Genomic DNA, 20,121 nt, shown 5'->3' on the forward strand with positions numbered 1-20,121 from the left:
ATGTTAAAAAAAAATTAACAGCCAACATTTACATTCACTATGGTCCTGGCTTTGTCTAAAGAGGGAACTTTCCTCAAGCAGGTAGCTCACTCCTTTGCTGTAAAACCAGCCCTTTGACACTCTGGGTGTTGTGCAGACCTGGCTGTTTTAGATCAGTGAAACAGGCCACTCAGAGAAAGGTGAGCTACTGGCAGGAGGCCTCGGTTTCTTTTCCTCAGCCGGTTTTGATTTTCTCCAGGGAGGGACTAGGAGGAGCTGAACTGGTGAACACAGTTTGGTTGCTGCCAGAGGAGAGCCGAGGGGCTGTGCCTCTTTGTGGGTTTGCCCCCTCCAGCGTGGCAAGCTCGCAGCCAGCTTTTACATTCTGCTTCAGGCTGCAGTCAGTCTCTAAGCAGAAGCTTTTTTCAAGCTTTGTCAGATAGGTTAAAAGGTGTCCCACCTCCGGTGTATTAAAAGAGAGAGAGAGATTAAACTCACTAAGCCTGCCATGTTCCCTGAAAAATATCAAGTCAAAATGATTTTTAAATCCAAAGTTACTAGGCTTAGGGGTGCGACCTTTAGTGAAAGCGGCCTCCAAACCAGGGAGGAAAGATCTGTGCAAAAGACAATTGGCCCACAGGCTGGCGGCCTCAGCAGAGCTGCCAAAGCCAAAATGAATCGTCTTGTTTCTCTACCTTCGGCCGACAGAACACCAGCCCCAAATAAATACCCCACCAGCCTCAGAGGCCTCTGGATTCACTGCAGTTCCAGGTAGCAAAGCCTGGACTGAGCTCCCAGGGGTTTCAGAGATGAATAAGGCAGGGCTCTGCCCACAGGAGACTTAAAATCACACGAACACTACAGCCAGTGATAGCTTGGATTGAACTCCTGCTCCAGTATCCAAGTGCTTTAAATGTGCCAGTCACCCGTTTAATCCTAAATAATAATACTATCTAGTTCTTGTCGAGTGCTTCCCTGTACCAGGCATGACATTTTTAAGTGCTTTACTATTCACAGCAGTCAGTATTTTTTTTTAGCATCTCTAACTTTAACAAGGGCACATCAAGGCAAAAGGAAGTTAAGTAACTTTCCTGGGGACGCAGGGCTGGGGGGCAGAGGAGCTGGGATGCCAGGGCGGGAAGTCAGGTCACCAGGGGCCAGTGTCCCCAGAAGCAGCATCAGGATCACCTTGTGAGCGTGTGAAACAGACCGCAGGCCCTTTCTGGGCGGGGCTTGAGTGTTTGCATTTCTAACACAGTTTCCGATGCTGCTGGTGCCCGCAGCTCTATGCCAAGTGGAAGAGAGCAGTGGAAACCAGTCACTACAGAGCAAAGAGAAATGAGCCATTGCATTACTAATATAAACAGGGTGCTTTGAGGCTAGCAGTAATATTACTATTGTTGTTGTTGTTTTTATTATCATTGCAATTATTATTGGTATTAAAACAGGCATTTATCAAGTGCTTGCTCTTTCCCAGGCACTGTTTTGAAACCATGTAAGCATTGTAACTGTTAATAGGGGCCCCCTCATTTAATCCTCACAGCAACCATATGAGGTAGACACTACTGTTCACCCCATTCTACGGCCGAGGAAACTGAGGCACAGTGTACCAACTTGCTTAAGTGCCAGAATGAGGGTTCAGACTACCCCAGTGTCATTCTAGAGCCCAAGTTCTTAACCACGAAGAAGGCAACGAACAGCTAAGAGGCTCGAGCCACATCCACAGAACAGGTAACCCATACGCAGGGCCCTGAAGGGGGAGGGAGTGGACGAAAGGCTTCCCGGATGGAATGAAAATGTGCAAAAGGCCCAGAGACCTTAAAGTGCAAGATGTGATGAGGAATGGGTAACAGGGAGGCTGCTGTGTCGGCGGCATGGGAAAAAATGCGGCATGGGAAGGCGGGAAGAGTAGGTTGAAGTCTTTGAAAATGGGGAGCCCGTGGTACTCCAGGGTGGACACGGAGCTTCTGAGCAACTGTCAGGGGCATCCTCTTCCTCAGAACTCATCCCAAGACTTCCAGACAGAGTGATGGAGTCATTCTTTGTTCAGGCTGCTGCCGGGCCATCCCGTCTGTGCCTCTTTGTAGTTTGAGAGTATCGCAATATGTCCCGAGAAGAGTTTGATTTCTAGGTTAGCGATCCCTTGACCATGACTCTTGTCCTGCCGAGGGACCAGTGAGTTTTGCACGCCAGCCACATCAAAGTGGGCGCGCACGCGCGCGGCTGCACGTGTCAGCAAGTAAGTCCACGAAGCACCTTTAGATAACGCCCACCGTGGCGCTGCTGCAGTGGTTACCGCCGGAGCTGCCAACTTGTTTTATTTCTGGTCTCGCCTGGCAGCCCCTGAAGGAGGGGAAAGTAAGAATTTTTATCTCCCATTGAGTAGACTTTCATTACATTGTGCTTACAGACCCAGTGTCAGCACATAAAATGTTAAACGTCACTGGCCTGAAAGAGGCTCCATTGTCTTCCCTCTGGTGCTGGGGGAATCTTGCCAGCCTGGCCACAGTGGTTCTGTCAGTGTAATACGACATGAAGCATTTCCCAGTAATGACAGACATTGAATATGAGTGACAGGAACTCTGACCGCATGGAATGGGTTCAATTACCAGAGACCAGGAGTTACCTGAGATAAAACCAAAGGGCCCAATTGTGCTTGGGTTTCCACCCCTTGCCTCCCAGATCCAGAGCCGCCAAGACAAATGGCTGATTAACCAGCCCCTAACCCTCCTTTTTCTGTGATAAATGTGTTTGGATTTCCCTGTCCCAAAAAAAAAAAAAAAAAAAAAAAAAATCTATGGAATGGGGTGTGTTTCTAAAGGAAATATGATCAGAAAACAGTAGGGCTTGTTTGCTTGGTCCGTTTTGTCTCTTGCTGGCATACAACCGACAAGTGTCATTCTATCTCAGAAGGGATCTAGGACACGGTGTCCAGAAATCAATACAAGATCAATGATCGCTTGCTCTCTTCACCGCGCCTTTCTCCTGCTGCAGCAGCTACACTGCCCCGGCTCACCTGTAGTCAACCTGACACCGGTGTTGGTGAGCGATCCTGCCATCGGCAGCCCTCCTTTCCTCTCCTCCTGCAGGCTGCTCGGCTCAGCATCGGGCGCCGAATTGTGCTTGTTTATAGGCTACTGCTTATGGCCCCCAGATAGAGTTCTAGCGAGCAGCCCAATTAAACTGTCGCAGGCCGCCCTCCCTTGCCTCACTTTGCAGAGTCATTTAGCCAACAGACATTCCTGACTATTAAAGCTAGTAGCAGCATGTCTCCTGAGCTGGAGATAAAATGAATGAAATTTGTTATCCCGGCCTGACACTTGATCCCAGCTGTTGAACTAATGCTGTTGCACCTGAAGTTTTTCTTTATGGTAATTGTCGTCTGTGTTATTATTTCATATAGTAAATTGGAGAAAATTGCAACAGGTATTAAATTCTTTGAGCTAATTCATGGGAGTGCTATTGTGCATTCTTCCAAGGTAGATTCCAACTTCTGTTCAAGGCTGGGAAGACGGCTTTTGCTGGCCAGATGCCCTGGCTTGTGTTTCATTATTATCAGAGACATTCCAGTTTTAGGTCTGGTCAGGCATTTATCAGCTTTACCCGAAATCCGTTTTTCAATCTACTTTTGTTATTAATTCAGTCAGCCTATGTTGGGACGGGCCCTGGGGAATGCAGTTACGATGACCGGTATTGACAGTGATTTGCACCATTCTGATCCATGGCACATCGTCTTGGTGGTATCATTAAGTCTCTTGCATCATGTACGCTTAGGTAAAGGACTGTGTGAAGTAAGACCTCCCATGGGGCACTTTGGGAATCCACTACTCTAACTGGTGGTTCTTGAACACCTCAAGTAGTACCACTTCCACGAGAACTCATTGGAACAAGGATGCTGAAGGTATGATGCCTGTCAGCCCCCCAAAGCATCTGCATCACCGGTCCTCACTACCCTTTGATGTTCAGTCTCTTTATTTCTGTTAGCCTCTTTCACTAGGTCTCTTTCCAGAGTTGGGGGAAATCATTTATGTGTAGACTTGCCATGGGGGTGTGGCATAGCCCAGTGGCAGAGCCCATGCCTAGCATGCATAAGGTCCTGGGTTCAATCCCCAGTACCCCCATTACAAAATTTAAAAAAAAATGTAGACTTGCCATAATAATGTATGAACCATATTCAGACTTTTGGGCAATCTCTGAGGCCTCTGTTTTCTGCAGTCGATAGCATAGGAGACCATGTCTTTTATAGCATTTACTTGTTTGCTTAGCTTGTGATCAGAGCTCATGGTGAAGGCGCCATCAGATCCAAAATGAGAATTTGCATTCAGTTAGTCATAAAAGTACTGTGCTTGCCTTCAGGTTAATGCTTGGTGAGGGGGGAAGACAGAAAGCCTGCTAATGTTGTCACTTTAATTTCTCTCCGAAGATCCTGACATAGCAGGGCTCCTTCAATTTCAGGAACATATTCACATCTTTAGAATCCAAAGGCTTTGTCACTGTCCCCACTAGGAAGCAGAAGACAGGCTCCACTCCGTATTTTGATTAGAGGCAAAGGGGAGAAGCTTGAACTCAAAGTAAGGGAAGGTAGACAAAGGGCTTTGTGATGATCATGATCCTGCTTCATCACTCTACCCCCCAGTTCCTAGGGAGAGTATGCAGACTAGTTCATGGATCCCCTGACACAAGGATACCTGGGAGGCCCATAAAAACTCATCCGAAAGGCCTATCCAGTGCTTTCTCTCCCGATGTAGACATTGTACTTGGACTGCTGATAGCTAGTATCAGGCTGTTTATGATGGAGGATTTATGTGGCAAATGCAAGTCCGTTTAGCGCATAGGATCTCAAACGTACTGCGTGTATGGTTTCAGATGGAAGCTTTGTTTAAATAAGCTGTTTTACAAATTCAGATCTGCTGAGATTGAGTCACTATAATTTACAGCAGAGTTCACCATGTATTTTCTTTCCCCCTCTGAGAAAATGAAAAAAGTCAGTCTTTCATTTGTATATGAAATGTATGGAATGGGTATAGAATATTAAGTGTAGAATATATTTTTTTTAATCCTGGGAGATTTATTTTCTCACCCTCAAATACAGTAGGAAAAACGGGCATTTTCAACTAAACTAAACCAAACCAAGACTAATCTTTGTTGTAGCTTCTTAAATTACCAGACATACAACAATTTGGGGCATTTTTAAGCAATATATTAACAGACACACATTGACTTGCTCCCAGAGATCCTTTCGATGCACAGTTATTCTTGTCTTTGGTATTTGAGGATCCTAATGATGCCACAGGAACGTAAGTAAAAGTTGTTATGTAATAGCTGCACGTGTGCATTTCAGATCCAGAACTAATTCTTTTCCATATTTCTGTCTCTGTTTCTCTGCATCTCACTAACATGGGTGATTAGCTCATCTCTGCAGATCTTACCTGAACTGATATTTCTATATATTTGGAATTACTGTTGGGGCCTAGATTGTGTGACCCGTTTTGTGTGGATTGCATGGTGGCGACCTCCGCCAATGAGCTGACATAAGAGCTCATCGGACAGTTGGTTGTTAGAGCAGTGTATGTGAAACAAGAGTCGGAATTTGAAAGACTCCTGAGATGAGGGCAGCAGGCAGGACGACTGAGATCAGGGCCCTCAAAAGGCAAAATTAAAGGAAAACAAAGCCCCTTCTCTCTAGAATTAGAAATCCAGATACCTCTAGACGGGTCACTGGAGTGAAAAGATTCTCAAGATGGCAAATATTTGGATGAGGTGAGAGAAGCGCATACAAGGGAAGGACTCTTGAGAGTTTATCGTGCGAATCCTGAAATAATTCCTGTCCTCTTCTCCCGTACTCTCAGTTTGGAGAGCCTCAGACCTGGCGTTCACTCTACAGTTCACTGCACTCACATTAATTCAGAGAGGTTTTTCCTCACTTTACTAGTGAAGAAGTGGGGTGTCTGAAAGCTAAAGTAATGATTCCCACTTAACCTTTTTAAAGTGATTTTAGAAGGTGGGACTCAAACCTGGCTCTGTTGCTTCTGAAGCCGTAATCACCAGTTTTGTGTCTCTATGAGATGAATCGCTCTGATCTTAGAAAGCAGTAGAACTTTCAGCAAGGAATTTCAAGCGGGACTGAAATTCCTTGTCATTGTCCCTGATGATAATGCCAACTCAGTGCTGGGCTTTTAGTCACTGCCATGAACACTTACCCCTGCCAGGATAGAAAATAAAGTGCATTTCTTCAAATTTGGACTGTAAACCAGTTTTCATAAGGGCGAGTTATATAGAATTGGTTATTTAGAATCCTTGCCGTGTGGATCACAGTAGGTCTTTGTCAAGGCCAGGGACTGGCATATTTTTTTTCTGTTAAGAACTCAGATAGTGACTGTTTTAGGCCCCGTGGGCCACGTGGTCTCTGTCAGTTGCCCTCCTCTGCTGCTGTAGCACAAAAGCAGCCCTCGACCATATACGAGTGAGTATGTGAGGCCGTGTCCCCGTAACTCTTCATTTACTAAAACAGGTGGCAGGATTTGGTCCACGGGCCATAGTTTGCCAACCCTTGGCCTCAGCCTTGAGGAAGACGTATGTTTAAGGGAACCAGAACACAACACATGCTTTATTCTCTGTTCCTTTATTAGTTGATAATGTAGATTGCTGGTGAGAGAGATGTCCTCTCAGCATAATTTGAAACCCTTTCCGTTGGCTTGGATTTTAAAGTTGTTTTCTTTCTTTTCTTTTTCTTATTTTTTTTTAAATCTCTTGTTTAAGCACATATTAAATGTGTCCATGTTCTTTCCATTAAATATTTTGGTTGCCTTCCCAGACTTCAAATTGCAGTGAATTTATCCCCAAAGGATGTTTGGTATCAATTCTCAAGATGCAATTTGAATGCAGTCTGTTTCTATAATGGAAGCAGGATTCCAAATCTTCATTATTTAAGTTCCGTAGAAAATAATGAATCATTGAAATGGCTATTACTCAGCACTGTTAAGGTATACTGAATCCATTGTTTTCTTGTCATATAGCTTTATACCAGCTCAAAGGATAAAATAGTATAAAGATTTAATTTTAGGGCTGCATATAAGGCATTAGATTATGATTTCTAGCTAAGCCATGCTGAACTCAGATTATGTTACCATGAAACCTTTTTAACTAAGCGTTTTCAATAAGGTAAAACTAAAACAACAACCAAAAAAACCAGTTTATGAGTCCCAGAATCATTTACCCTAACAATTATAATAGTTTCCTTGTTGTTACTCCATTCCTGTAATAATGACGCCCTTTGATAAAACATCCCATTATGTTGACACCGTATAATAAGGATTACTGGCATCAACTTCTTTTACAAAGAGGGAATTTGGAGTGGTACTAGTGAGAGCAGCTGTATTATTTAACTGATGGCATGCTTGGGTAGTTAGCTTTTCTCTTTGAAACCCCTGATAAAGGCACCAGTGGTGTCCTCGTCTTCCCCACCCAAGGACAGCTGCGCTGGGGAGGAGGGACGGTATTAGCAGGAACTGCATCTCAACACCTCAGCGTCTTACTACCTGCCTGAAGTGCATGCCTGTTGACCCCTCCTCTTATGGTAAAGTGAGGTATTTGTGTTCTGATTTATCCAGCAACAGACGTGTGAAATATTCAGTTACCCTCATTCTGTCTCTCCTCTGTGTTTTCTGGAATAACAGCACAGGGCAGTGGGAAAGTGTGAACTTTGCTGTCAGAAACCCTATCATCTTGGATGAGCCATCTATCTAACTTGTCTGACCTTCAGTGTCCTCCTAGGTAAAATCAGAAGAATAATATCACCCTTATAGAGTAATTTAGAAACTTGGTGAGGAAGCATAAGTGCTTTGGAAATTGTACGTATCACTGTGAGTTATTTTTACTGTTTGACTAGCTATCTGGCCCTGCTTTGTTCAGGAGGCTCCTCTACCATCATTAAAATAGCTAGGTCCATAACCCTCTTTCATCTTGGAACATACTGTGTGGAGTTGCCCATGTGAGAGGCAGCTTAATTGCAAATCTACCAGGGTTGTTCATGACTGAATGCCAGGGGGCACTGTTCCCGTTGTGTTGAGTAAATGGAACCCCCAGACACACAATTTCAGTACTAAAATCAACAAGTAAAATTCCAAACACCTGCCTTTGTAACTTCTGATTTGGAGCTCATATTTGAAACTACTGTTTGTTTTCTCAGCATAACAACATTCTAATACACACAGCAGGTCTCTATTAGCAAACTTCAAGATCGTTTGTTGATCTCAGTCTCTGTCTCTCTGGAGAACAGCTGCCTTCCAAAACTCCCTAAAGTAAATTTTGTTTACGCCCTTCGTCCGTATTTAGAGTTGGACCAAACCAAGAATAACCTCTAAGTTTGGTGACCATCTCTGCTTTCATTAACACGTGATGTAATCACAAACAGAAAGAAACTTAAATTTATGTATGTTGACGTGAGGGAACAGGTGGATATGAACGTAAGACTCTAGTACCTTCTGCCCATGTCAGATGAGCTAAACCCTTCCCAAAAAGCCAGCCGGGAAAACATATGATACCATTTGCAGTGGTAGAATGTTGCATGCTGTTCTTGTGTAATTATAATGGCCTGATCCATGTGGGCTGGGTGAGTCTTGCTTAACAGTCATTAATCTACTGAGTCTTCATATCAGCAGCTCATCCCGAGGAGCAGCAGTACTTGGCTGGATGATCCGGGCTTTGATTTCATCATAATAAGGATACCTTTGTTAAAATTCTGCTGCGTGGTGGTGCCCAAGGATGCTGGGAAGAGAAGGTCTTTCTTTTTCTTTTTTTTTTTTTTTCTCTCTTTTCTTTTTTTGCGTGGTGGGGATGAATTGTTTCTGTCTCTTCCATCCCCTAGGTTACTATTTATGCTCTCCCTTGATCTCCTGCTTGTCCCTTTATTTCCCCCACCTTGTGAAAGTTTCTTTCTGTGTGACCAGGAGTCTGTTTAGCAGACCATATTGTGAGTGAAGGGCCAGCGTTTGTTGCCTGATTTTGGCAATGCTGGGCAGTCAGCTGGGATGTAATTAAGACTCTGAGAACAGGCTGTCTTCTCCACGGGAAGGGCATGTTAGATGGTGCTGGGATTTGGGGCTGTCAGTTTGGCCAAGGCTGGAGACAGAGAGCTAGGGACAGAGATATTTCCTTTCATTTATAATCCCTTTATGTACAGTGTATGCACTTGGCGAAGTTTACATATAACCTAGTGGCTGGAGCTTACGAGCCAGTGCAGTGGAATTAGCATATGTTACATGTATATTTTAGTATTATTTTAAAGCAAGTGCATATTTCCAAAGTGAATTATGCATGGATGACAGCAATAGGGTTGTGTTGCACTGGGTGTCAAATCCCACAACTTTTTGTCGAGACCGTGGGTTTTACACTAAAAAGGCAGAAAGACTAAACGAAGTAAAATAGTTTTAATTTTTAACAGTTTGGTTCGGCCCAAGGAGCCAGGCTGTGACAGATATAACTGACATTTGAATAATTGGATTAATTTAGAGAAGGGCAAATCCGGTTTTGACGGTTGTGCTTGTGTGTATGTCTTTTTTTTTTTTTTTTTTTTGCAGGAATGGCGTTGTGTGGCTTAGATATGCACTTTGTGTGATGCCAAGCAAAGCTGGAGGAAACTCCACAAAATGATTAAGATTGTCACTTAATTAGTTTGCTTTCATACACATGTGTATGTGTGTCTGTGGGCATCCTGCATGTATTGTATAAAGAAATCCACGGTATGTACTTTATCAGCCCTACAGCGGCATCTGTATATACATATTGAATATGTAGGCAAGTTATATGTGCTCTTGGGAACTTAGGAAATCTAGTTTGAGGAAAATGTACACCACTTCAGGGGCTGTGTAGAAAATATGCAGACAAGGAAACCCACTATGACATTGGCAAGCCCTTTTCCTCCCTCAATCCTTGTGCTGTAAACCATCACAATGCAGCAGAACAAAAGCCTAATTTGGGATCTGGGGTATCAGTAGCCAGATTCCACATGGTTAAGTCCTCAGCCCTAAAGTCCTTCGGATTTATGTAGCTTTTTTAGCTTCTTGTATGAAGATAATCTCAGCAACTCGAAACCAACTACAGCCCCCTAACACATCCCCACCCCACCCCCGCCCCTGCTGTTAATGAAATACGCCGTCTGAAATCAGCACGCCGAGATGAGAACTTGTGGCAGGCAGTCTTGAATTGTGGCTCTGGGCTGGCTCTAAGAGCCTTTTCCCCAGCAGGACATTAATAGACATTAACACCCGGGCAAGAAGTGTTGATGTGTGGTTTATAATGTTAGCACCCAGTTAGGCAGTCCTAGCACATGCTGTAGGAATCTTGTACCAACACATGTGTGTGGAGTCAGATTAATGAGAACCGTAGAAGGAGAGACACTGCACTCAAGCTGGGGACCTCATCTCAGCCTCCTTCTACCAAGCGAACCTGGTGCTCAGCTGGGTGGAAGTGGCCCGGTTGAACGTGTTGGGTATTAGCATAAAGAGGAGGTTTGAAAGTTGTGGTTCGCTCTCTTGCTGTGTGATCACCGAGCCCCAACGTGTTAGTCGCTACGTCACGTCACAACCCCTTCTCATCCAGTGCGAATTCAGGCTGAGAGGAAAGGAAACCGTTCCCGAGATTCACACCCCGACTGCGAGGCAAACATTATTATTTTCCTCCTTCGACTTTCCCCAGCTCTTCTTCAAGTCTTTCTGAATGGTTCGGAGACCCTTTCTGGTTTACTTTGTAAATGGGGCAATGAAGCATTCTTGTCTCCTGCCTAGCTCTCCTTAGAGGATTCTCAAAGCCTTTTAAAATTGTGTGTTTTTCTGGGGCAGCCTTGAAAGTCCCAGGAGTGAAGTTGCCATCTGTCCTTTATATTAAAAGAATCTTCTGTATTGTATACCTGATGTGCTTGTCCCAGAGATAGATGTTGTTAATTAAAGGACAGCATTTGTCCTTTATCTGAAATAAATCTCTCTCGCCTGAAGAACGGTTTTCCAAGCTTTAGGAAACAGTTAAGGACATTCCACCTGGAGTCCTGGTGTTTGCTAAGGGTCCTCGGTCTAGAATCAGTCCCTCAGCTTTCATTTGATCAGACATGTAGGATGGTGAAGTACTTTTTTTTTTTTTTTGCCTTGTTTTCTAGTTAATTTACCTACTAAGATTATAGCTTTGGCAGAGGCTTGTATAAATGAGTGTAACATATAGTGTTAGTGGTATTTTGTGACTTTTTGCTGGAAACTTACAAACAGCAAGCTCCCAGACGTTCTCATTACACTCTATCTTTATGCAGTAGACGTGATGGTACCTACATCTTCCAATGCCACCTCTCCGTGTTGCAACTACACAGGCTTTGCTCCTATCCCCTCTGCCCCTGGGAAAAGGAAGATGCCAACATCTGCCCGCAGCAAAAAGAGCCAGAGTTCTATCACATCACAGCTCCAGTATGTATGGGGAGAAAGAATGCATCTTCTTTAACCTGCTGCCTCTCTGTCTCAGGAAGCTCAGAAAATAATTTGGATTTGCAATACAGAGAAGCAGCTCAGGCAGGTGTTTACTGCTGTCTAAAGTGTGTTAGCCTCTGTAGTCCTGTTAAGCTCGGAGAAGGGTCTTGCAGGGGACTAGCTTCAAGGAAAAAAGACCAATTGCAGCAGCAGAGACATTGCCTGAGGAACATGGCCAGCATCAAGAAACAAGATGGGTCCAGCTGTCCTATTGTTGGTAAGAAAGACCCCAAGATCGCCTGTACCGTGATGAGGAGAGTAGTGGACTGGACCGTGATTTTCTGGTGATGCAATGGTCCAACCGATGCTCAAGCTTAGTATACAGTAATTCACCTTTAACCTAACTACTGTATATAAAATAGATAAACAGTAAGGTCCCACTGTAGAGCACAGGGAATTGTATCCAATATCTTGTGATAGCCTATACTGAAAAAGATATAAAAAGGAATATATATATGTATAACTGAATCACTATGCTGTACACTAGAAATTAACACAACATTGTAAACCAACTATACTTCAATTTATACACAAAAAATGGGGGAGGGATTCAAGTTAGGTACCATTTTTCAACATCTGTTTTTTGTTTGGTTTGGTTTTTTTTCTCTTAATCATACAGACTGGGAATTGGGCAGGTGACATGATAGAGTGAAGCCGGCCTGGGTGAAAAGATAAACAGGAGTTGGAGCAGCCCGGACGAACAGGCCAGCACTCACACTGTTTGCAAGGGCCACTCCCTTCTTAACTCCAGCCAGTTGTTCCCTTGCGGGGATGTGAAGAGGCCTCAGGTTTTCAGTAGAAGCTGTAGATGTGAAACTGCCTGAGTTTCCAATACGGCCGACAATTCAGTTTTTCAAAACAGCACAGGCCAGATAACATTCATCTGTAGTAAGGTGTGCTTTCTGGGCTGCTAGCTTACACACGCTGATAAGACATGATACAGTAACCTTATCAAAGTGGGGAATATCCTAAATAATAAACTGACCGCATAGAAACATTTGTTTTTTTAAATAGAAGGAAATTCAACCACAAATAACTACTAATGTTTTGGGGGTATTTCCCTTGAGTCTTTGTCTACTGCAGATGCATTTTATGTGCATGTTTTAAAATAGTTGTAACCGCAGGAGCCTGCGTTTTTTTCACTTACACTGTGATTATAGTCAGTTTCCTTATATGGCGACAGGATATTCCATCAAGGAAATGTATTGAATATGCAAAATCACTCCCCTATTATTGGACTTTTAAGTTGCTTTTGACTTGACACCACTATAAGTAATTTTGCAATTACGTATTTACTCATACTGCTTTTTCCTTATTTTGGATTAGTTCCTGAGAATCGGAAAGGAGGATTGCTTAATCAAAAGATATGAATGTTTTAATGGCTTTCAGTACATATTGCCAAATTGCCTTCCAAAAGTGTTGCACCAATTTGCACTGCAATCAGCGAAATAGGAGTGTATGAGTTTTCAGTATATCCTTGCCAGCATTATTATATTTTCGAGATTCTGCTCCCACCCCAGATTGGTAGGTGAAAATTAGACCTCACTGCTGCTTGAATTTGCATTTATTTGAGATTTTCCCCAAAACCTGTTGACTGATTGTATTTGTTCTCGCAACATCTGTATTTTCCAAGACTAAATTTTGTTGAGGTTTTGTTTGCTTTTGTGTGTGTGTTTTAAAGTTGTCTCTGTTAACAGTTGACAAGTAATTTGGGAAGAGCCTCTGCGGCAAGGCCCTCCTCCAGGGCGCCCCCGTATCTCAGCACTGGTGCAGCTGCTGCTTTTAGCCGTGCGTTAACTTGGAGTCCAGCCAGGGCCCAAGCAGGATCCCCTTCCTGAAGAGGGGCTCTTGTGTGTCTGGTGAACTGCAAGCTCAGGGCTGTATCTGCCAATAGGTTTCTGGCAGAGCTGTCTAATAAAATCCCATCCACCACTCTTGGACGATGATTACCTGATGCCCTTTTTTTGGTAACAGCTAATCTCCAAGTCTTAGATGGTTTTTGTCCATTGCTTCCCCGCTTCCGTCCTTCTCCACTGGGCTCTGTGCGTGTTCTGACTTCAGTATAGGTGATGTATAATCTGAGTTTCTCATAGCATGGTCTAATGGAAAGGGCCCTGAGCCAGTAAGGAGATGGGGGTTCTGTTATTGGCTCTACTTTTTGTTTAATAATAGCTTAACAGCAACAATTGATTGAGTGCTGAAATACTTTTCAGTGTTCTTCATATTGTTTTGAATCTTCATAACAATCCTGCTAGGTAGGAAATATTATTATCCCCATAGGGGTGAGGAAACTAAGGCTCAGAGAGATGAAATATTTGTCCAGTATCAGACTTCATTTTTCTGAACAAAAGTGAGGTTTTTTATCACTCAGGATCTCAGTCTCCTCATCTGCAGAGTGGAAGTGCTTCTCTTTACCTCATAGTGATGGCATGGGACCAAAACGAAGTCCTGTTTGTTATTAAAGTGACATTGAGTATTGAAACCCAGGATGTGTAATAAATTGTAGTTATTAACTAGTTCACCTCTCAGACCCTCAGCTTCTTCATTTATAAAGGGTAGGTGCTGGACCAGATTATTTTCATTGGTTACTTTCAGCAGTAGCACCTCCTCATTGGCTACAGACTCAAATCTTGGTGGGGGATAAAAAAACCTACACGGTTCCCCGGGGCTGTGCTTATTACTGCATCCGAAGTCAGCTCTGCATTCCAGGGCTGTCCATCCCTCCAAGCCACTTTTCTCAGAAGGAAGTACAAACTTTTAGGAAGGAGGAATCTCACTCTTTGGTGTGCACAGAGTCCAAGAAAATTCTCATACTGAGGTAGTTGAAATAACCAGTGTCCGCTGGTGACTTTAAAGCCATGTGAGACTGCTTACTTTGGCTCTGTGACCTCTCAAATATACAAGTGGGAATTAACTTGTGTCTCTTTTTCGTCATACTTTACCCTCAGGTGGGAACTTAACCAGAATACTTAATGGAGAAAGTAACGCACTGGGTCAACGCCACACAGAAATGCATTCAGGCTTAATTTCGTGCATATTGAGTGTTTTAAAATAGGGGTTCAGGATCCCATATGGCCCTTAGCCTCCTCAACAAAGATCATCAGCCCTAGACTAGAAGCAGGTGGCCTGGCACAGGGAGCAGAGGTTATTTTTGCTTCTGGGTTCCTGCCATTTCGGAGTTTAACCGTGGCAGGGCTGCACCACAGGAGGCTGACCCCAGATGCTCTTCCTTCGGTGGGGATGGAACAGGCCCATTGCCACGGCCAGGAGTAAACTTGCTCAAATCTAGGTCACAGTAGCCATCCCAGAAAAGTCTCCGTCTAAACTTAATCCCTTTTGCTGCTTAATTGCTGCTTCCAAACCTGATTCATTCCAAGTGAAGTAATAGCCTTAATTGTTCTCCCATCTCACGTGTTTCTCTAATGCTGGCAATGATGACATCTTGGCATTTTCTTTCAGGTCAACTCTTGGGCAACAGGTAGAGAGGGCTTAGTCTGGAGGCTGGTGTTAGAGATAGAAGTTTGGGAACCTGGCTTTTCCTTCTGGCTCTGCCTCACCTTAGGGTTCAGTTTCCCTGTCTGGAATCTGAAAAGATTTGAAGTAGGTCAGGAATTTCCAGTTCAAATGCTGATGGGTGAGTAACAAACATGAGTGAGGAGGGAAGTCACTGGGAAGGGGCAGGAGGGTCCTTGGGGGAATGGGGTGGGCAGGGATACTTTGGGTGATGGTTACGCAGGCATACACATTTTTCAGAACGCATTGAACTTATTACTTAAGATCTATACATTTTCCTTTAGGTAAAATAAGTGTAAAATGAGTGAACTGGACTACCTAGTGAACTGGGGAACACACGGTTTATTTAAAGGGAGCAGTGATGAGCTCCAGTCACTCTCTTCTCTACAGAGTGTGGACCCAGTGTGGGTACATTTTCAAGAAAAGTCAGAGACTTAGATTTTTTTAATAAAAATCTCAGGACATGTAGATTTAAGGGCCCTGTTTGGTCAAACAGAATATCAGTTTGTGCTCCCTGAACTAGATACAGGCTTCTTAATTTACCTGAGGGTCATTTGAGCTCCAGCACTGAATGATTCCAGCTTGCTATGAGGCCTTGAACAAAAAAGTTAAGCCTTAAATTAAAAAATGAAAATTCAACTTCAGTTTTCCTCACCCATGAAACGTTGATCATTTTTGGCTAACCTTACAGGGAGCTGATGAAGAGCATATGAGATACCTTGTCCAAAACCTCCTTGCAGCATGAGTGTGTAGCATATAAATCTGAGTCACTGTGACCTTTAGTATTATTATAAGGAATTATGTAAATTTTTAGACTTGCTATTGTTCAGAGTTGAAACACTGAGCTTTTTCAAGACGGCTCAGAAAAACCTCAAGAAGTCGCCACGAGCCAATCACTTACCTGCAAATGAACATGCAGACTTTTCATTATCCTCGGAGGGGAATGTTTCTGTGGGGTGTGACCAAAAGAGAAGGCTTTCACTTGGACAGCTGCTCATATAAATTGCAAAAACTCTGGGAGCTGAAGTCAAGGTGCAGCAGTAGCATATAAGACAGTGCAGTTGATGCTGTCTTAAAGATCCCTGTCGTAGGCTCCCACTGCCCAGGAATTGGAATGCTCGAGTCTTGTCGCTGACATTTTGTGAACAAGCAGTCTGTATTGGATGATGATAAATGGATTATCTTAAATGTCATTCTGCACTGTTTTAGAGTTGCAAGGAGAGTTTTGATATTGAGTTGTTGGTTAGTATATTCTATACCAATCCTTTATGATGAAATAAGCTCCTCAAGTTACATCCAGAAATGTCAAAGTTGCTTATTTCTTCAATCACCTGTAGCAATGTTTCCATTATGAGATATGCAGAGAAGATTGTGTAATAATGTCAAACTATTTATAGAAACGTTTCCTAGGAGTCTCTCCTCTCCTTGAGTTGTTTGTGTATTTAATACTAGAGATTTGTTTTTATATTTATGTATATTCTTCTGTTTCTAAATTGACTTCAGCTGAGGTTGTTTCACTAGTTTTTATAAAGTGCCTTTAAAAATTGACAATAGCATTCAAAAACTAAAACTGAGGCCAGTCTGACCTTTTTAAAATATAAAGATTTATTTTACATGGTTGCAAATATTGTAATATTCTGATGTGTGTGTGTTACAGCTGTGTCCTAAGTGTCATATGGATGTTATAATCATAACATTTAAAGCATGCTGTTTATTTAGGATAAAGTAGTATGTGATGCTTTGGCAAAAGAAATTTCATTATTTATTTTATGCTAATTTATGCATTATTTTATTTTTAATATTTCTTTGAAATTCCAGGTTTAATAAAATTATTACTATGACACAGAATACAGTCATTTGTATAAAGATTTGGTCCAGCGGATTTATATGTTATATGTGCTAAGTAGATTTCGAAAGCACGTCTCAAGTTTTAGTTGGCAAAGTTATTTCTAAATATTGGCTTTCTTCTCTAAAAATAAGATCTTTCTACACAGAGATACTGAAATTATTTAATATGTCTGTATGTAGTAACTCCAGGGCCAGCCCCTCTACACTAATCTGCTCTACAGTCCTTAAACAAGAGCATGTAATGCATATTTAAAAGAATCAAAAATTACAAATAATAATGTCAAGTTGAACCATATAAAATTATAATTTTTGTAGATCAAAACAGCCGCGTATCAACGTTATACAGCTCCCCCCAACCACCAGTACTTACGTTGTGTTTGCTGTGTGCCAGACATGTGCGTGATGTATATAATTCTTTATTGACTATAGTAATCCTATAAGGAGGTACTAGTATTACCCCATCTTACAGCTGAAATAGCTGAGGCACAGATTGATTTAAATGACTAATGACTGTTAGAACCAGGCAGCCTGCCTCCAAACGTCTGCATGGAAGCATTGCTCCATGCTGCCTCTCCAGAGAAGCAGACTTCCTTCGACTCGCCTCCCAAATGTATTGATTTCCCTGCAAGAAGTCATGTAGTCGGCTTGGTCTGTATCCTTTTAGATCTGCCTCTTAGGTGCTTTCACACATTTATGAAGGTACCAATAGAAAATACATGGTATTATTTTATTCTTTCCATTTTTTTCTTTTTTTCCTCCCCATGCAGTGTCTGTCTTCATTTCTTCCTTTCCTCATTCATTCCTTCTTGCCCTCTTTCGTTTTTTATTTTTTACAAAACGGTATATACCATAGAGTTCTACAACTTGTGTTGGTTACTGTAAACCAACTTAGAACCATTCATGTCAGTACATAGAAATCTCATTCCTTTTGACTGCTGCAGAATGTTCCATAGTATAGATGGTATCTCCTGCCTTATTTAACTGTCTTGCATTGATGATACATGAATTTTTTTCTTTGAGTAATAGGTTAAAGTGTGCATACACTTAAAACTTAATAACTGTTAAACTGTCTCTAAAAGAGCTGTACCAATTCCTGTTGCTATCAGTTTGTCAATCTTGATTATTTTATTCCTGCCACTTGGATGGGTGAAAAATTCTGTCTTGTGGTTTTAATTTGTATTTTCCTGATCACTGGGGAGCATCTTTTCAAATTATTATTAAGCATTTTAATTTTTCTTCTCATATTGCCTGTTCATACTGTTGGTGAATTCTTCTATTGTTTTATCTTTCTCATTTATTTGTAGTTCTCTATATGTTCTGTATATTAATTCTCTTCTGTTTATGTTACAAATCTGTTCTCTCAATCTGTCACTTGTTATTTAATTTTAAAAATTGAATTGTGATGTTTTTAATCTTACATGTGTCTTAATATATATTATTCTTTTCAGATATTCTTGTCACATTTATTACTTTTTCCCTTTATAGCTTTTGCGTATTACATATTTCTTAAGACCACCTTTCTTACTCCATGTTTTTAAATAAGTTTACTTTTACTGTATTCTGGTGCTTTTATAGTTTTTTTTTTTTTAATGTTTACCTTTTAGGTAGGGGTTAACTTTATTTTTTTTTTTAATGGAGAAGCCAATTGGCACAATAACATTTTTAGAATAAACCATTGTTGTCTCTATTAATTTGAATAGACACTTGTCATATAATAAATTCCCATAAATGTATATGTCTGTTTCTGCGCTATCAATTCTGTTTGACTTATATTTTTGCCTAGTTACCAAAATTTTATGTTTTGACATATTATGGGGCCTGCTTCCCCCTATTTTTAAAATAATTTTGTTGCTATTCTCATGCCTTTTTCTTCCAGATGAATTTTAGGATCAAATTCCATTTAAAAGCATCCTATTTGCATTTTTATTATGAATGCATTGAATTTATAGATTTATATGTTAAAAAACTTTAAAAAAATTAAATTTCCTCACCCATTAAGATGATGTATCTCTTATTTATGTAATCATCTTTTGTGTCCTTAAGTAGAGTTTTACAATTTTTCTTCACATTTTCCTAAGTTAATTTCCAGATATATCATAGTGTTTATTGCTATTGTGATAGAATTACATGTATGATAGCTGTTGTTTTTTATATTTATTTAGTTACCTTATTAAACTCCTTTATTAGTTCTCGTAGTTTTTCAGTTGATTCCCTTGGAATTTCTAGATAAGGAATTAGATAATCTAAAATAATGATGATGTTGCCTTTTTCTTTCCAACAGATACTTTTTAAATTTGTCTTTCTTCCTGTCTTAGCTGAGATTTCCAGAATAATGTTGAATAGCAGAAGGGCCAGTAGGCATCTTTGTGTTTTTCCTGTTGCTAATAAGAGTAGTTCTAATGTTTTACAAGTGAGTTTGAGATTTGCCAAGATTTCTGGTAAACAGTCTTTATCCACTAAAGGAACTTTTGTTCTCCTTAATGGATATTGCATTTAACTGGATCCTGTTTTTTTTTTTTTTTTTAGGAAGATCCTGTTGTCTATTGAGATGATCATTTTTTTTCCTTTAATTTGTAAATGTGGTATAGTACATTATGAGATTTTTATACTGTTGAACCATCCTTGCACTCCTGGAATAGACCTTATTTGATCCTGATGTGAGTACAGATGGACTTGATTGGCTGTTATTTTATTTACTATTTTTACATCCAATTTTCATAAATGAGATTTCCCTGTAGATGTCTTTTTCCTGTGGACACCCTAGTAAACAGGTCACAGTAGAACTCATTCATTCCTAACCTTTCTGTGAAGTGAACCGTTTTTAAGTTTGTCCAGGGCTTGATTTGCTCTTGGCTATTTTCAGCATTAAGGCTCTTGCATGCAGCTTCCCTCATGTCTTTGAACCTTATTTCTATTTATAGCTTTTTAAAGGAAAAGCATGAGTTTGCTCTTTCAACTTTTTTTTGCTGTTGCCTTCCAGCTTCTTTCTGGAGAGAGAATATAAGTATTTCACTGAAGCATGATGCTGCACCTTTGTGAAATATTTCATTGCCCCTTTTTAGTTGGAAAGTATAACTTTTTCTTTTCTTTGTTGTTAAAGCTATAGTTTTCTTTATTCCTAATTTATAGCAAATGCTTCCCTAGCAATAAACACTTCTTATTTTATAGTGACAAACACTTGGTTTGGAGAGGATGATAATATATAGTTTTTTGCTCCTTCTTCTCCTGCCTGTGGCAGGACATCACTGATCTTAATGCAGGCTTTCCTCCTGAG

General features: G+C 41.3%; 1 protein-coding gene across 1 annotated transcript in view; it reads left to right on the top strand.

Annotated features, from left to right (window-relative positions):
• Positions 1 to 20,121, top strand: part of FTO (FTO alpha-ketoglutarate dependent dioxygenase) — a 345,689-nt gene that overhangs the window by 214,121 nt on the left and 111,447 nt on the right. The gene's annotated exons all lie outside the window — the stretch shown is intronic.

The sequence above is a fragment of the Camelus ferus genome, chromosome 9 (assembly GCF_009834535.1).
Source record: "Camelus ferus isolate YT-003-E chromosome 9, BCGSAC_Cfer_1.0, whole genome shotgun sequence".
NCBI lineage: Eukaryota > Metazoa > Chordata > Mammalia > Artiodactyla > Camelidae > Camelus > Camelus ferus.